This window comes from Colius striatus, chromosome 14 (assembly GCF_028858725.1).
Source record: "Colius striatus isolate bColStr4 chromosome 14, bColStr4.1.hap1, whole genome shotgun sequence".
Lineage (NCBI taxonomy): Eukaryota > Metazoa > Chordata > Aves > Coliiformes > Coliidae > Colius > Colius striatus.
In genome coordinates this window covers 14,270,524-14,289,260 of record NC_084772.1, presented here as the reverse complement: position 1 = coordinate 14,289,260, position 18,737 = coordinate 14,270,524, and positions in this window count along the sequence as shown.

Here is an 18,737-nt window from a genome sequence, read left to right as displayed (position 1 = left end):
AATTAACAAACCCTGAAACAACCTGGGCTGAGCTGAAAGCTTGAGGTAATAAGACAATTAATTTGCCTTATTTTGATAGGTGCTAAGAAAACTATTTTTAGGAGGAGTTTTTGATAGAAAATTTAAGAAGTAACAAATGGGCATTGAGAAATAAAACATGTAAAGGACCACTCAAGAATGTTTTTAGGGAGACATAGCTGAGGAAGTAAGGTGATGCACATTAATTTGGAACAGTTTTGTCAAGAAAATGGTTTTGGACAGAAAAATATGAAAGGAAGGGGAACGTGTCTCAAAATAGTTCCATATAATCCCAGTCCAAACCTATTGCCTTTAATGGACACCATCAATCTCCTGTGATGATAGTATGAGAATTACCATTTGTTTTCTTTATGGACACACTGTAGTGAATACTACTTAGTGCAGCTCTGCCAAAATTGTAGCTAAGCCGAAGCCCAGAGCAGGGTAGTTGGCTGAGGATTTTTTCCTTTTTTCCGTTACCTTGCTAGATTTAGCTGCACAGGGGAGGAGATGGTTTTGTAATCCCTTTTTTGAAAGTGCGGAGATCAGATTTTTTAATATAAAGGAAAGGTGAAAGTAATTTCAATCTAATTAAGCATATACAATAGGTACCCATATTATTCTCTAGTCAAAGAGTGTATTGATCTATAATGAAAGGTTTCATTAATTCCGTTCAAGAAGGCATAAAGAAGTCCCTCTAAATGGGCCAGCCCACTAGCTGCAGATTGCCTCTCTATATACTGAAGTTTTTCTAACAACTTGCTCAGACTAGAAACCTAACTACAACCATCTACAAATCAGATTAAATTAGTCCTATTTTTATGTTAGATACAAAAAATAGGAATTGGTCAAACCAAAATCAATGCGATGCTGATAAGTGACAACACTTGGTACATTCCCTGCAGTTTACATTCAGATAGTTATGGACTACCCTACCATCATTTCAGAAGAACTATTGTATAGAGTCCTTGTATAAGAAATGACAGGGGGACACATAAAGGAGAAGTATGCAGGGAGAAAAGGTACTCTGCAACATCTACAGAACTGCTCAACCAACGCTCATGTGTGCATTCACAGCACATTAGATGGGAGATTTTCATAGCTTGTCCAACTCAGACCTTGCTATTCCTACCATACACAAGTAAAGGAAAAGAGAAGAAACTACAAATTTCTGCCTTTGTATACTATTTCTACTCAGTGGTGACTCTTAATTTAGGAAGCTTTAGGTTAGGTGGTACACTTTATGAATGGAATGTTTGAAGAAAATATAAATTCAATGTGGATAGTATCAGAGTAACTAGTGTGAAATCTTCCAAAATACAGTTGCCATCTCTCTTCCCAAAATGTTACATGCAAACTAGAAAAGCAGGCCAGGCCTTAGCTATCCTGCTGCCATAGAAGTCATGGCAGATCATCAGGGAAGTACGGGGAGGTCTGGAATTAGCATTTACAGCTGCTTGAAACCTGATGTCAGAATGAAATCAGTGTCAGACATAAATAAAGGAAGTTTATACATATTTTAAACAGTATTTGTTTTTTCATATCCATATATTTAGGTTAAGAACATCTGTGATAACAAATCTGTGAAACCTAAAAAAAAGGTTTCTTTATCTACTGTGGACTTACAGATTCTGAAGTTTGTTAAAATTCTGCTCATTGGTGGTTAAGTTAACCCATTTATCATTTCAAAATAATCTGGCTGATTTGTTTTTTGAGCATCTGAAAGGGTATAGGCACTTCTGCTAATTGAATCATTGTTCTAGAAAACATTACAGCTGAGTTAATGAAATAAGCATAAGCAGGTATATTATTATAAGTTTATGCTGGACTTTTGTATTAAGGTGTGTGAAAAATCTTGAACTATGAACTTCAATAAACCAAACTCCAAAAAGCCTTTCACAATTCAAAAGAATTTAACAGTATCCCATTTACTCAATAGCTTGGGCACATCTATGTATTAAGTATGAAAGAAAAAACGTCTATCTTTTGACCCTGTTTTCTCCAGGCCCTACAAGCCCTTTTCCCCACATGGCTTCCAATAGATTTTTTTCCTTCTTAGTTGCCTTTAACAGACCTGCAATTTCCTTCACTTTTCTTCTCACCTGGAAAGTACTAGAGATTTAAAAGGCACATGAACAGCATATTGCTATCTGCAGGAGCTGGGAGTTTAGAAAGAGGAAAGAAAGACAGTGAAAGTGAAGAGGAGCTTTATAATAAAGGATATTCCACACAGTCTGAACGGAGGTTCTTTTCCAAAACACCCTTCAACTTCAATGTCATTTTGTAAATGAAACAAAGCAAAATTTGATTCCTATGTGAAAATGTGAAGGGTAGGCAGGACTGAAGGAGAGAAAAAACCCCTGTTCTTAATGACTCCAAAAAAGTGGAAAACTAATTAAAGCCATAATAGCAGCACAGACAGAAGACAAGTGTGTGAGAAGAGTATAACTTAACAAAAGTGACAAGGAAACAAGGCTTTTATACAATGAAGAATGGACAGCTCAAAGCAACTAGTATCTAAAGCTGTTTTTTTTCCAATAATTCATGTCTTCCTCATAGAAATATAAGGATGTAACAACATGCATTTAATTGAGACAGATTATAGCAAAGGCAAATATACTAAGGTTCAGAAAATTTTACACAAAGCAGCTGATCTAGAAATTATCTCCTTAAAGTCAGCAATGCAAAAATCTATCTTTGGCTACAGCAGTGGTTTATACTGGAAGCACTGAAACCTGAAGAGAAAAGGAAATACTGAAATGGAAAGAGGACTACAGTAAAAGCTAAACTGAACTACGAAAACTCTATAATCTCATAAACAGTGCTATGCAGGGTTTTGTGGTTTGTTTTGGTTTATTTGGTGCACTAGCTACACTCATAAAGCATCAGCTTGAATTACCTAGTTCAAGTGATACTCAGGGCCTGATATATCAAGGAGGAACCTCTATTTCAGGCTTGTATATCTCCTTCCCCTGTTCACTAGAAAAAAAAAGGTCTCATTCCTATACCAGAGTGAAGCAAAGCTCTTCTCATTCATCTGCCAATGGAGACTGGTGTTAACGGCATTTCACATTTTAACTCATTTTCATTATGAAGATGAAAATCCTCATCTTCAGTCAAACTCAAGTGGTCAGACTCAGGCTACAGAATAAGCACCTGTCTACGCATAAAAGACAAGAGAATTGAGTCCAATTCCATTCAGGATGCAGTAGAATAGAAGTATCTTCTCCATTTTTCAGAGACCTTTTAAAGCTAGGTCTGTTTTTATTAAGACTTTTATGGGAGGAGCTATCTTGGTTTTACAAGATATGAAAAAGTGGTTTGGAACGTATTGATCATGGACAATTAGACAATTTTGCCACTGAGCTTTGAGACCATCTTACCCTGATACGGTCCCTTAGAATCTTTCAGGACTATTTTAGTCTGTTATAGAAATTATTGTGATAAGTATTCTGGCCATCATTGTGTTTCCTTAGCTCTACTGTGATGTACTGAAGACCAGGTAGGACAGGACTAGTCAGCTTTTCTGCTCTAAAGGGTTCTCTCAACCCTGGAAAATCTCCAGAAGCACTGAGACAGCCTTTAGTCACCTTGGGTTACAGACTTGACCCAATTAAGGATCAAGCCTCGGTTGGTTTATACAACAATGAAGTAGAATATCACAGACTGGTATAGTATTCATAAGTACATGAACTGAAAAGTGTTGTTTGCTCAGGGTCTGCTGACCTATGTAGATTCACAATTGTAGACTCTATAGTTCCAACTCTGAATCGAAGAATTATAGAGCAAAAGAACTCAGGGGCAAAAAAGGGCCTAATAAAGACCTCAAAGTTTTTAATGTATCAATGTGTTTTGCTAACGAGTTTTTAGAAATACAGGTCAGAAAATTAAATTTCTCATTTAGAAAAAGTATTATTTAGTTAGGAACTTGAGACATTTATTTCTGTCACTGCATTAGAAGAAATGCATTTATATATGTGTATGTACATACACCTGTGTGTATGTACAGTCTACATAGGCTGTCAAGCTGGATGAGGCCTCTAAATATATTCCTCTAATATATTCCATTTATAGCTTATATAATTTTTTAAAATTAGAAACCTAGCTTGGAAAAAATCCACTGCATATTACTAGAGAGTATGCATGACTTGTACATACATCATTTGATACTGAGATATACTATAGCTAAATAGGTGGTAATAATTGTGTGTTCTAATTCCATTTCTGAGTGTCACTTTTTTTGTGCAGCATGTGTTGTATAGTTAATGATTACGCTGCTTTAAAAACGTAAGAAAAAAATACACTATCTTCCCAATTTTGCTGCTATTTTCCCATTTTTCTATGTTTTGTTTAGGGAATACACATTTTACTTGTTAGAATGTACTTCTGTTCTGCTACAACTACTCTTTGCATGTATATTGAGTATATCTAACATCAGTTTGCAAATAGCCCAAACTGTGCCCAAGAAGATTTAAAGGAGAATGATGTTCTTGTAATCTCAGCTGCTAACCCTTCTGTACTGATGAACACCAGGCAGTCATGCTTATCTAGCACAAAGATCTTTCTTCATTTAATGCCCGCAGCTTGAGATAGTCAATCTTGCCCAGCATGTGCCTCAAGTATTTCAGATTCTTATTTGTGATTTTTATGTATGTCTCTGTGCTATTCCAGGTACTATGAGTTGGTAGCTACTTATCTATCCATACATGGGCACAATCAAAGGTATTTTTACATCAGTGTATGAATAATCATGTTGTACAGATACAGGAGATCAATCACTGTCATAATGCAAGAGTTCAGTAAACAATTATAAATGGAGCTATTGTATATAGACTTGCAAAATTATGACAAAACTATAAACCTTTAAGCCATACAGAAGACTAAATCAAACTATATGGTATGATTGCATTAACATCTATCAGCTATTGGAAAACATACACAAAGTGACTTTTGACTTTTCTCCAATGTGCTGGAGTAAAAAACTTATAAAAAGAAATACAGGTTTGCTTGACGGTTTAAAATTCACACGACTATAATTCTTTAATATTGCTTGTATCAGAAACTAAAAATGTAACAGACTTTATAGTTTTTCAGATGAGTCACAACTAAAAACGTTAGATGATTCACACAATAATCACAAAATATGAAAGCAATCGCGGTTACTACACTTGTTGAAAAATGAAATGGAGGTGCTTTCCTATAAATCTGTTACGTGGTTTAAAAGTTCATTGATCGTTATGTAAAAGTTATTTAAAAAAAATCCTGTGTATAATAAGGTATCATTTTGTTTGAGCCAAGTTAATTAATTAAAGAACTTGGTGACATTTTTTTCCATATTTATTTCCAATAGAAACAATATTGCAAAGCATTTTTAGTTCCACGTACAAGTAGGTCAAAGGTTATATATCAGACTCAGAAAGGTGATGTGATGCATGCTTGAAAATGATAGGCTTTACTTCAGGAAGCTCAGGTAAATGTCTTTAATTTGTGTCTAAATAGATAAGCTAACAAATTTCTAGGAAAAAAAAAAAAAGTGTCCTTTAGGCATCTAACAGAAATCAGTACAAACATTAAGATTCTACACCTGAAGAAACACGAGATGGGAAATGTCCAGAGTATGTCCAATGACTAAAGAAATTGGGGAAGACTTTGCATTGACTTCTGTAAGCTTTAGACCAGGCCCCATGGCTTTGCAACATCCACATATGGGAAAGAGCTGAATGAGCTCTTTTTATCCTCTGACCAATCAGTACGTGCTCATGAGAAGACATGTGTCAGCTGGTCAGTCTTCAATTGCACAGCTCAGTTCTATACACAAATCCACTGTGTATATGTATAGTCAAACAGCCACTGCAAATTTGTTACCAACATTACATCAATAATGTCACAGCAACAATCATGTAAACTAATGTAAGTAAATCTTACGTGACTTTGGATGTCAGTGAAATTTTTAGTATTTCTCTATTTAAAAAATAAGATTGCTGTCCCCACTGTATTTTATGACACCAGTAAGCGACACAGCTTTCTATAACGCATTTCTGTTAACTTGGTCATTTTATGCTTTTGGTTATTTGTTCTGTACATTTGGTGATGTTTTCTAGTTTTTTAGGAAAAGAAACCCCACAAATCTTCTCTGGATTCAATAGCTGAGATACGTTACTGTTTGCCTTCCATTTTTCAAAATCAGAAGGTAGATTAACACAGATGCTTAAAGCATCAAACAATGTCAGGTTTTTTTCTAAGTGAAATATAGTGGGTGCTAACAAATCGTGGAAAACATGCACAAACTATGCTGCCACACTGTCAAATACATCTAAAAGAAAAATATATTCCATTTGAAATCCAATACACCATCCTTACTAATTTAAATAAAAAAGGAACTTTTTCTGCATATTTAAAAAAGATACTAACATGAATTTTCACATGGACTAGGCCTCTTCAGCCTATGTTCAGGTTATACAATGCAAAGAAATACTTCACATAAGCATTTAGCACATGTGAATGGCTCCTTCCTAAGAGCATTGGAGAAAATTACATATATTCTGGATCTGCAGAGCCCTTAATCCATGGAAAATGCTTTCACATCCAGGATATCTACTCAGAGAAAGCCTCATCTTCCCACTGCTGCAGCACAGGAATGTGCAAGTAGCCCTCACTAAACTGTTTAACATCTAGATGAACTATTTCCATGAAAAAGAATCCTCTCCAATGCAGTAACCTCTAAGAGGTTGTCTGTAGTTGCTCTTTGCTTTTAGGGATGTATGTATTACTCTCCTTAGCTTTTCTAAACAGCTTGGAAAGAGGTTTTCTGTGGTATTTTGGAAAGAAGTGGATATTCTCTTCCATTGCTGCCTACTCTGTATTCCACGAGTCAGAGCAACCTGTCCTGAATGGATCAAGATATTGGTCTAAAATTTCAAGAACGTACCTACAAGGTGTGAAAATGAGTCAGTTAATGTATTCCTCAGATTTTAAAACATTATTTCAATGGAGTCTCATCTAGCATTCTGTAAATGAAGTCACAGAACTTCCTCTTATACCTTGATTTTTATGGTACTATATTACAGGCCTAGGCATTTTCTTTTTCAGTTTGATAATGCAATTAGGCATTGTTTTGAAGTTTTAATCATTTTGCACTGCTTGTAGTAGATCATAGTAGATGAAAATTTTGATTCAAGAATACAAGAAAAACAGAATTTAAGAATAATATTGATAAATAACACCCTTAAGTTCCCGAGAGTTACACATGCACTTACCCTTTAAAGATGACTGGATCCATGGACCTTTTATGCTTTTACTTGTAACACTGAAATTAATAGCAGTGATAGCAACAAATGTCCAACAAAACCAAGATTAAAAAACATGCACAAATATTTGAAGTTCCTGATCATGCAGAGAAAAGGTTTTTTTTTTTTTTTTTTCTTTAATTGCAGTGATTCAGGCAATTAAATTAATACTGTTCTTGTATCATTTTAGTATCTGTTCTGTTGAAGTTATCAAAGACCGTATAGGAGAATTGCAAAAGAAAGAGGCAAACAGATAAGGTAAAGAAGCTGGAGAATATAGTTGATTAATTAATGTCATTAGTCTTCAGATAAGGCTCAAAACCCCAGACCTTTTGGCTAGTAAAGATGAGGAAGAGAATACATGAATCAGAAACTTTTACACTTGCTCTTTCAATGAGCTAAAACATAAGGATGCTATGCCAGATTCTGTTCTCATGCTATAAATCCAAAATAACACCATTGCCTTACTTAGATTTTACATTGACTTCAGAAGAGTAACTTTGAATTTACATCACTGTAAGATCAGGATCAAACTGCTAAGAGGATATTAAAAGCAGATTAAGCATGATCTTAAACAGCAATATCCCGGGAGATCCAAGGATTTTCAATTTGCAAGATTTTACAACTGTCTGAGAGTTGGATAAATTTCAAATGCTGTTGCTGATAAGAGCATTTGCAGCTGCCAAAAGAACCTGTTTTAAGGACCTGGAGGTTGGCAGAGAAACAACATCATGGAAGAGAGTAACAGAATAAGCAAGGCTGCAAGCAAGCAGAAGGGAACTCTGAGAGCATTTATGAGAGCATAAGTCTGTTACTGCATTCATTTGACTTCAGTTAGTTATTGGATAGGTTTACCCTATTCTTCAGTCCACTCATTCAGTAAAACTTGGAGCACAGGTTTAAAGCACAGATATATGGATTTCGATATCAAAGTTCACTTTTGGCTAAATCCTGTTCATCACAGACTCGCACTGAAATAAACAAAGATGAATTTTCAATCTTGGTTTGAGTTATTTTGTTTTTTTCCTGGGCACAAGACTAAGATTCAGGACTTTCATGTCTGAATATTGATTCCAGTGATTATGTCTCATCTTGCTTTCCTTCATTCATTAAACAGTACTCCTAGAGAATTTAATGGGAAAAATCCTTTCTGTCTAGGTGCCTGTGCTCTTGCAACTTTATAGGTGGTATTTGCTCTCTTAGAGCATCAGCGAGGTGAGTGCAACAATCTAATCTGCAATTCTTGAGGCAGAGGATCATTTTCATTTCATTCAAATTAATTTCTCATCTGGCATAAAAGAACACAATATCCTTTTTTTGATACTCCAAAAGTCATAGGCTCAAGCTGATAAATTTTCCTGAATGGGAATCATAAAGAACCGATTCACAGTGAATTCAGTTCAGTGTTGATCTACAGAGAAGAGATTTTGAGGAAAGATTAATGCTTAATTCCCAAACCATGTGTGAAATTTTGACTATCCTGTGTCCCTTCAATTTGCTTGTGCACACATGCACAAAACGCCTAGACATGAAGCTGAGCAGATAAATGCATGCTTTCTGAGTGCAACAATAAGAGTTCTAAAATCTAAAGCATTAACACAAAGTAGACAGATACCTCTTTTTCTGTTGTTTCACCTTTAACTCTGAAAATCAAGCACTGTAAATCATTCTGCTCAAGGATGCGCTGCAGTAACTAAAGTATACAGATTTTGAGGATGCTAGAAGAATAATTTTAAATTATGTAAACTACATACATATGTGAAACACTATATAATGGACTACTTGGAAGAAGTCTCCAAATTCTACTGTCCTTTACATTTGGCTAAGAAAATCCTTAAATAAAGCATCTTCTCTATCTCAGAACTGATTTTCAAATTGCCTAGATGATCTGATGCAACAATGCCCTAGTTCACATTTCATACAATTATGTAGCAGTTCTTCTGAAATAAAACAGAACTGAACTGCACATACAAGGCAGTTATGGTCTGAAATCAGACACAAAGGCTGCAGATCCTGATACAAAATACCAAAGAAAGTATTTAAATTTCAGTATAACTTAATTTTCTAGAAACAAATTTGTCACTAGGAAATAGAAACTGGTATTTTTCACTCAGTATAATAAAAAATACCATGTGTTGAAAAATGTCCCACATGACCTTCCCAAGTAGTTCATTAAATACAATTATTTCTGCAGTACAGTATTCCTAGTCTACACAGCTTGAAGTTACATTCATGGCCCCCATGCATTTCACCCCGTCCTAAATCAAATAGACCTCATGGCGCTCAGTTTCTCACCTTTCAAAGCATTTGGCACTCCAGCATTTGTAAAACTCCAATTAAAATCCCAATTAACAAAAAGACTATTCCTTTTCAGCACAAAATATGCAGTGCCTTATTTAATTTGAGCCTTAATTTGCATGTCTTTTTATCAGCTAAAGTTTGGAATGTTCATTTCCATAATAGATTTACTTCAAGATTTATTTCTCAGTCAAAATACTAAACCAAAGTTTTAACAACAAACTATTGGTGAATTGACATTAAATGCAGCTTGTAGGTTTTGAATGAAAGGAGTGGGGGAAGGGAAACAGTTTAGAAGAGTGAAAACACTGTTTTCATATATTTTAAACAAAATGTGTGAAAATGGTATTTATAAAACATAAACCAAAGTAAAATGTATCCAAAATGAATTTTTCTAAAAACTAAATGTTTAAAATGTAGCTGCAATACCCTCTCAGAGCAGAATACAGTTTAGTTCAACTGTAAAAATACTTCATGAATTTCATTTCAATGAGAAAAAAAAAATGTTTAAATTGTCTCATTCAGCTAACAAAATGGAAAGAAAAAAAACCAGTTCCTACTCAGTTTAAACACATTTTATGAGAACTCCTATGACTCCTAGTTTGTATCAAGTAATATAATGATGTGCGCTGAAATATTCTGCTGAACTTTCAAATTACTAAGTTCACTGGTTTGATAATAAAAAGTATTTCTATGACTTTGTTCCCCAGGAGCTTATGGATGGGTTCTCACAATAATGTATCCAATATAAATATCTTTTTATAATTTACATATTCCCAGAAACAAAGAACACTGTTTTTATCAATCTTCATACATATTAGATATGTAAAAGGCAATGGAATGTGAAAATACAGCAGTTAAAACGTGTAAAAACAAACATTTATAATGATAGAATCAAATCTGAGCACAAATGTCAATTTATTCATAGTGCAGATTACATGACGTCTGATGATTGATGAAGATGGTTAAGTGAGGTTCTATTAAAAGCAGTGCAATGTTTAAGATAATGAGGGTATCACATCATTACTAATTTTCTGGATGGAATTAACAGGTAAGCCTCATTGACCATCAAAATATTATATTGTAGTCAAAGTCTTCGAAAGCACATATTTGAAAATCTGTGTATCTAAGTAGCAAAGAGAGGGGATTAGATAATTCATGGTTATAAAATATTATGTAACTAAAAAAATTATGGAAATGTGTTAAAATAAGATTAAAAATATGTATGTTAAGTGCTGTTTGTAAATATATAACAGAGTTCTTCCACAGAAAATAAGAGCATTGTATTATTTTGTAAGCCTCATAAAGTGTATTCAGGAAAAAAAAAAGATTGTATCCTTATGTCATAAATAGACCTTGGCCCCTGTTATAGAAACAGGTATGCAAAAATCGGGAAAGCCATTAGATCAGAGATAAAAATAGAAGAGTTCCTGATGGTGGCTAAGATGTGGGAAGAAACTTCATCTCAGTGCATAGAAGAGTGACACATGGCTTTTTTCTAAAGGTGAAGATCTTGTGTTCGAAGTAAGAACTGTTTCCAATGCCTTTTTTTGGGAAATAATTTGAAATAGTAGCAGTGGCAAATGAAAACAAGTACAGCAAATCTAATTAACCATACTAATCTGCAGAAGATCCACATCAAGAAAGGAATTACTATGTTAAAACGAAATGTTGTCTAAAGAATCCACACACTTGCCAATGTATTTAAAACTTACCCAGTGCCTTATCAACAAACAAAATACCTTATCTTCATAAAGATAAATGCTAAAAATCTATCTCCATAACAAGGCAATTATAATGAGACTCGTCATTCACCTCCTTTACAAGGGTAGCAGGAGGCGTGATTCATTATATTTGTAAAGCACTTTGAAATCCTGAGATGAAAGGTGTCAAAGACATGCAAAGTATTATTATCATAATACAAAGTATTATTATCATTGACACCAAACAAAGCACCTTATGATAGGGCACTTTTATACATGAATTAATCTGTGACTTGAACAGCTCACTTATTCCCATATAAAGCCTTTGTTACTATTAGATCCAAACCTGGATCTAACCAAGAAGTCAAACTATCAGGACTATATTCTTGCATTCCCAATCCCAAGATGTCATTGCTATACAGAGAATTGCATCTGAATTACAGTTTAACACAGTGCAGTCACATTTAGTCTGTGTCTGTCAATTCAGTATCTACCTCAGCAAGTGGCAGCTGCAGTTGAGGAGCACACCTCTCCTCCAAGAAGCTGTGTATATTAATTGTCTGACTTCACGCAAGTGCTATTCTAAAGAATACTGCACAGAGTTACAAACTAAAAATACATGCAAATGCATAAAAAGTGAAAATGACATTTTAAAAAACCCCACTCTTCTATATTTTAACAAATAGGTTAACTTCACAAATACATTTAATTACTCCAAATTTCTTCAATATTAGCTGAAAATTGAGATTTTTTTTTTTCTGCTATTCCAGGCAACAACACAGACTCAAATTGAGATTTATATCATTAAAATAGTGAGGCTGTGCTACTTCTTGAAGGAGAGATTCTGGTTCCATACATCAACATCAACTCATCCACGATGACACAGCAGCAGTATTGCTACAGTCAGCATCTGCATAAACAGATGAATCTGTGGGAAGCATTGGAGATGCTCCCCACCAGCAACAGAGCTCTAAGAAACTCCTTTCCCAGAAAGACCTGTGGATGAGTTAAGCTTTACCACTGGTATTTTGTACTGATTACATATTAACGATTCCTCACAAGGTTCAGCTATACCATGCTGACAATCTGTCATTTTTACTGAAAGTAACCAAATTATATCAAAGTTTAAAGGTTACATTTTTTACTGATCTTAAACCATGATCTGACAGGTATTGTTTTCTTTCTATAGATGCTTTTTTGCACAATTTTTGCTTTGATTCATTGGAATATTTAGCAACTTAGTACATTTATAAATTATAATAATTTTCTCCTTTTTTTTTTTTTTCTCTCCTGATTGTTTTGAATTTGTTACTGTTTTGGGGGAGAGAAAAAGTATGTATACTAAAGATTTTGGACCTCTCCTGGACAAAAGTAACTTTTATTGATGCTAGCTGAAATCATTTGTTCCTTCTTGATGAAAGTCAAACTCTTGTTTTTCTCCAGTTACACTTAAACCAGTACACTAACTCCAACAGTGCTGTCCAGTCTTCACATAGTAGACCTGTCCCAACTAACACCTACAACTGTTAAATTCTGATATTAATTCACAACACTGTTTTGAGTCGATGGAGTTGTGCCAGTTTCCACATATTTCTGACACCATACAATTACAGAAAAGCTCTACTAGACTCCTTGTTTTTATCAAGAACCAGTTTATTTAAATCAAGTGTATTGTATTGTATTGTACAACACTTTGGAAAAGGCCTAAAAAGCCAAGGGAGTATAAAGAGTAGGTTACTGTATTTCTTACAGTGTGCGGGTGGAATAGCTTCATTTTAATGTAAATTCCTCTAAGAAATGACGGAATCATTTGCTTTGATAATGTTCAAGGTAATAGTAATTCTTTTTGGAAACATCATATCAGATATACAGAAAAGGTTTCCATTAGGGTACACTAGAAACTAACATGCTTGTAACCTTTAACAGAATAAAAGACAGATTAGTTTTGGGAGTAGTTTCTTCTACTTTTGCTTTTTCTGATGGCTTAGAATATAATTACCATCTTTTTTCAGCTCTTAGCACAGAATGGTTTGGGGTAATTAAAGGACACATATGCCATGTACAAAGGGTGAAAAGTAGATGACACTGCTATTCATTCTGACCTTGACCAGTCATCAGAGCAAATTGGACATGGATCCTCATCATTCAGAGGACTGATTAGCATAGAGCTAATCCTGTCTGCTAAATGGTGATCATAGTGCTAATCCTACAGACGGAGGAAATCTAGGATTTTGTTCCTGGGGTAGCTCAGTATTCACATCTCCACACCATAGGCAATACATCTGTCTACCACAATCTGGCCTCAACCTGTTTGCTTACTAAAGTTTGTTATTACGGAAGAGTATCTGACTAATGCACTCTAAAACTTGATTTCCAAAGACAATTTAAGAACTTGTAAAATCATTCTATGTTCTTCCTTCCTCACATTAGGACAAATAAAGGAACAGAAAAATCTCTATGCTCTGCAGCCACACAAACTCCGCTCCTCATTTGCAAGACCAGTGGAGAAACTATAGGACACATTCTACATCTTCAAAGTATGAGGAGATCAAACCACCAACATTTGGGGAAGCTCTGAGGTGCCAACTCAACAACTGCTTGCAGTTATCTTCTTAGCAGTGGATAATACCCATCAGTCTACTGGTTCTTGCCTTACAGACTACCCAGGTCTTTACAGAAATGCCACAGGGTACATAGAGAAGTTAAAGTTGCTTAAATTACCATTTGCTCTCCACAACTACTTACTCTGACTCAAAATACAATTTCTCTTCTTATGCTTCCATTCTTCAAGTCACCACTAAATTCATTTACATTTATGCCCCTGGCAAAGAGAAATATTCTGTTCTTTATTTATATGTTGATCCTTATCCCTCTCTAGTTCACAACATGATTATAAAAAAATACAGTGTTGATCCTCCAATAAAACTTAGACACATATGAAACACTGTCCAGGAAGTCCAATAAAACAATATGAAGTGAAGGGAAAGGTACAGATGAAAACTACATATTGCTGCTTCTGTTAAAAGCACACATTGCTTGAAAGAATCCAGTATGAATATAACATTGGAGTGACCTACAGAAATCATAAACACTTGATGTTTGAATTGCAAGACAGAAAAAATGCAAGTAGGACATCAAATGCAGCATAAAACAGTGAGAATAATAGCTACAAGGCAACGTTCAAAGGTGAAAGAAAAGAGATATCACAAAAACCCTAAAATAAAAAAGTGCTAATTGCCATTCACCTTGAAAGTGTGCAATTTTCTAAAGTACTCCAACTCAAATACAAAGCCAAAAAGAAAAAAAAGCCAAAATAAGAAAAACACCCCTCAAATATTCTAAGCAAATTGCACTAAAACTCATTTGATTTGTAAAAACAACACATGAGAACCTAGCATGCTGTCTTTAATCATTACTCCATCCTTCCTTTGCAATGTCTTAGTGAGTAGGTTAACATGATTATTTGTATCATTTAGTACAACCACCTGGAGATACATAAAATATTATTTTAGGAGTCCCCGGGCTTATTCCTTTACAAAACTTGTCATAGTTTTGCTTGAAATATCACTTTAAGAAAGAAAATGTTTGCTTTTTAACTACTTCATATTTTTACTGTTTAAGTAAACAGATCAGAATGCATTTTCTTCTTGATTTTTTAGCTATTATATTCACTTAGTCAACAGAAATTTGCAGGAAAATATACTCAGTTGTACAGGTTCCAGTCAAGGAAATATGGAGCATATGGAAGCCTCAGAGCTTTTTCTGTATATTTAGAGCTCTAAGTGAGCGGCTGAAATAACTTCTTAGTCTTAGAAAAAGACTAGTTAGAGTTCATTCTTAGGTTCCCTGGGGAATCTTTTGAGAACTAGTCAGACTCTACACTGTAGTCCTGTCACTATGGAGTAGGAGTCCCTATACCAAATCATGCTCTTTCAAAATGTTCCTACACTTCAAAGTCTTCTGACAGAAGCATTAGCTCTGTTTTCCTCCACTGATGCTTTGAATGTGGTAAGATGTCCATTAAGATAATGTTTAAAGTACAACATTCAAAAACATCAAGAACAATATAATTAATACTCTACCTTAGTAAATCCTAAATCCCACGTCTAAACTTTTCTAAGTAGATTAAAAATAATACAGTATGTAAAACAGAACTGAACATGATCTTCTACCATTTTCACTCAGTGTTTTTCAGATTATGAGATAAAAAGTTATTGTTCTTGTTTCTTACACAGCCATAACTCTTGTTTCTAAACCTGTGCTATGCTCTCTATTGCATAAAAAGTGAGGTACCCTGACTCTGTCTTGCTTTTCATGACCCAATATACACAAAATCTTCCTGTTTCAGTGATACTGAAGGAACAGTTTCACCTTGCATGTTTCATCTTGAAACATCCATCTCATTTCAGCTCAAATACGTATTCTGGCTTTAGTCACTTATCCACTGTCACAAAATTTCCTTTTTCCTCAATCCTTTTGGTATACACCATGCTAGGACCTGAGTCTATGGAACCAGAAAAGCTACACCATGGAAAATATCCTCTGAATTTTCATGCATAAAATGACTCATTTATTAATACGAGAATAAACAGCACATGCCTCACAAGTCATGATCAAAACCTTCTATATCATCTTGAAAGTTTGTATCCATAAAAGTCTTAGCATTTACCGAGGAAGCCAAAGAAATCCTCAAACTCTGACAGTACTAAGGGATTTAGATGAACTAAAATATCCACCACAAGATACTAAAACATCCAGAGAATAAATGTTTGGTTTAGACATTAAAATCTCCTGTTGTCTAACACTCTGTGTGACCTATCGATCTTGACTTGCACACTACAATATAGCTGTATCAGCCAAACCAATTCAAAGCCATCTACATGTTACACATCTTGGACTAGTGCTATACTGAACAGTGCTTCCATCTGGGAAAATTCACTGGGGAAAACGGTAATGGAAATTTTATGAAAAAAAATGTAATGCTATCTATTTGAAAAGCATTTTGTTTTGCCTTGAATGAAGAATAGAACATAAAAAAAAATTGGATTCTACATTGTAGATGCAGAACTGTCTGGCTGCTACAAGAGAGAAAAAGCTACTGTGGTAGCAAGAGATAATTATGGATGATGATAGGACATCCCGTAAAATCTCCTGGGGAAAAAAATAATTGATCCAGGCTATCGATAAGATAATTCCTCTCTAGCCTTGTGTCTCTTCCTCTGCTTCTTTTTCTTCTTTCTTTCTACTTTACTGCTACTCTTACTTAACCTTCAGCTAACCATTTAAGTAACCACTGAACAGCAGTAATAATTGTATTAAATCAATAGTGTGGTATATCATCTTCATGCTTTTTGTGTTTATGTCAGGAGGTTTTCTTCTTTTTAATATCACTTTCTTTATGTTTCCAGTATCATAAGAGTGTATTTTTTATTATTTGCAGTGCTTTCAATTGTTACTGCAATTGTACTTGTTATTTTCCCAAATTTGAAAATTGCTTCAATGACAGGAACTAAGATTCTTGGCTTCATTTCATCTTCATGCATATGACTGCTTTTGTATTCATGCAGAACTCTAGACCTGGTTGTATGATAAACACTGTTCAGTCCATTGCATGCTTCCACATTTGAATAAGAATTACTTAAAAGTTCTTGGAATTCTCACTGATTAGATGTCAGGAAGGTACCAGAATACTAGTGCAAACATAGCCCTACCAATAAGAAGTACATGTCTAAACAAAAAAATAACATACTTATCAGTTTCGTTGGAATGCTGGATATCCTATTATATCACCTATTACTAAGGATGTCTATGATTTTTATTTCTGCAGAGCATAAACATCATCTTAATAGAATTAATAAATACCAATATTATGGCTCCTAGGAAAGTATTAGCAAAAAAAAAAAAACTCCATTAAAAACATTAACATTAATGTTTTAAACAAACAGTGCTTATAAATTAAACTGTGAAAATAACTAAGAATCTTTCTGATGGCTTTTCATTTTAAGGAAATACTTGAGTTTCAGCCATGGAAATGCTATTAGGAAAGCCATTTAAGCTGACTATGCATGCCAAAAATAGTGTGGACTCCAGAGGATGAGATAGCACAAAGACATGACTTAGGGAACATTATTCTAACCAGACCCCCTGCACAATGAGACTGCAACATGCAAGCAAGACCAGAATTTAACAATTTGATTTGTAGCCAGAACTGCAGGAACAAACTGTTACTTTGTCTCAGTAATGTCACAGTGACAACAAGAGCTTTCCATGACAAATGGAGGACACACAAAACCAAATGCTGTTTTTTACAGAAGAATAGTATTAAAGTCTTTGATGAATACAGTGACCTTAACAGACAAACTTCACTAGGGAAATCCTAAGCATACCTGACATAAAACACGCTGAAATGAGATGAATCAGAACTGGGTATATTTTCGTAACAGATAATTGAACACCGCAATAATTAAGGAAGGATGATGCCTTCATCTTTTCCCATCTAGATGCTTTTCTTGTTAAAATGTTATTGCCTCATTCGCATCATGGGGCCTAGTACAGTAAAGTAAAAGGTCAAGATTTATTGCACATAAAAGGTCAAACCACATAATCTAATGGTTCTATCCAATCCTGAAATTAAAAACACTTTTTGATTACTCGCTCTCTAAGCTCTATACACATGCAAGTCTTCACAAATGCCTGTAGTACAGAAGGAATTTCCTTCATCCTGTTCCTTTACTTGCAAGTTGCTCTCACTCTTCATGTTGGATTTTCATTTTTTTTTTTTTTTTAAATGCAGAAGAAACTATAGAGGAGAAGAGTTCTGTAAACATTTTGGTTTGGTATACTTTTTTAAAATATAGGTTATAGAACTTGTCCCCTTATGGCTTTATGGGTGATATTTTCAACAATATTCTCTAACAACAAAATGTGTGAATGTTCTACAGTATGTACTAGACAGTCAATGGCTATTCACATTGAAAAAATGAATGTTGTCCAAATGAAAAGCTTAGATTACATCTCTATGTTTATAAAAAATATCCCATTTTGACTTTTTTAATTGAAAAAAAAATCTCTGAACAAAAGAATGTAACAGGATGCATTCAGATATGTTCTTAAAATGAATAAAATTAGGATTTAAGTGCCATCTATAGAAGGTTCTAAAATATGACTTGCCAAAATCAGTTAGCATGGCATAAATATCAATGGAAAAGACAAACTATACAATTTTAAAACCCCAACAAACCAATCGACAAGCCACCACCAAACCAACAAATCCAATTGTGAAAGATCTAGTGAATATCTTTGAATACCAGACAAATACATAAAAAAACCTCATGGGCCCCTTTAATCTCAATTTTTATGACTAGAATACTGACAAAAAGGAGTATGAAAAGAGTAATACTTCCTACATAAATATACAGAGTATATATTCACC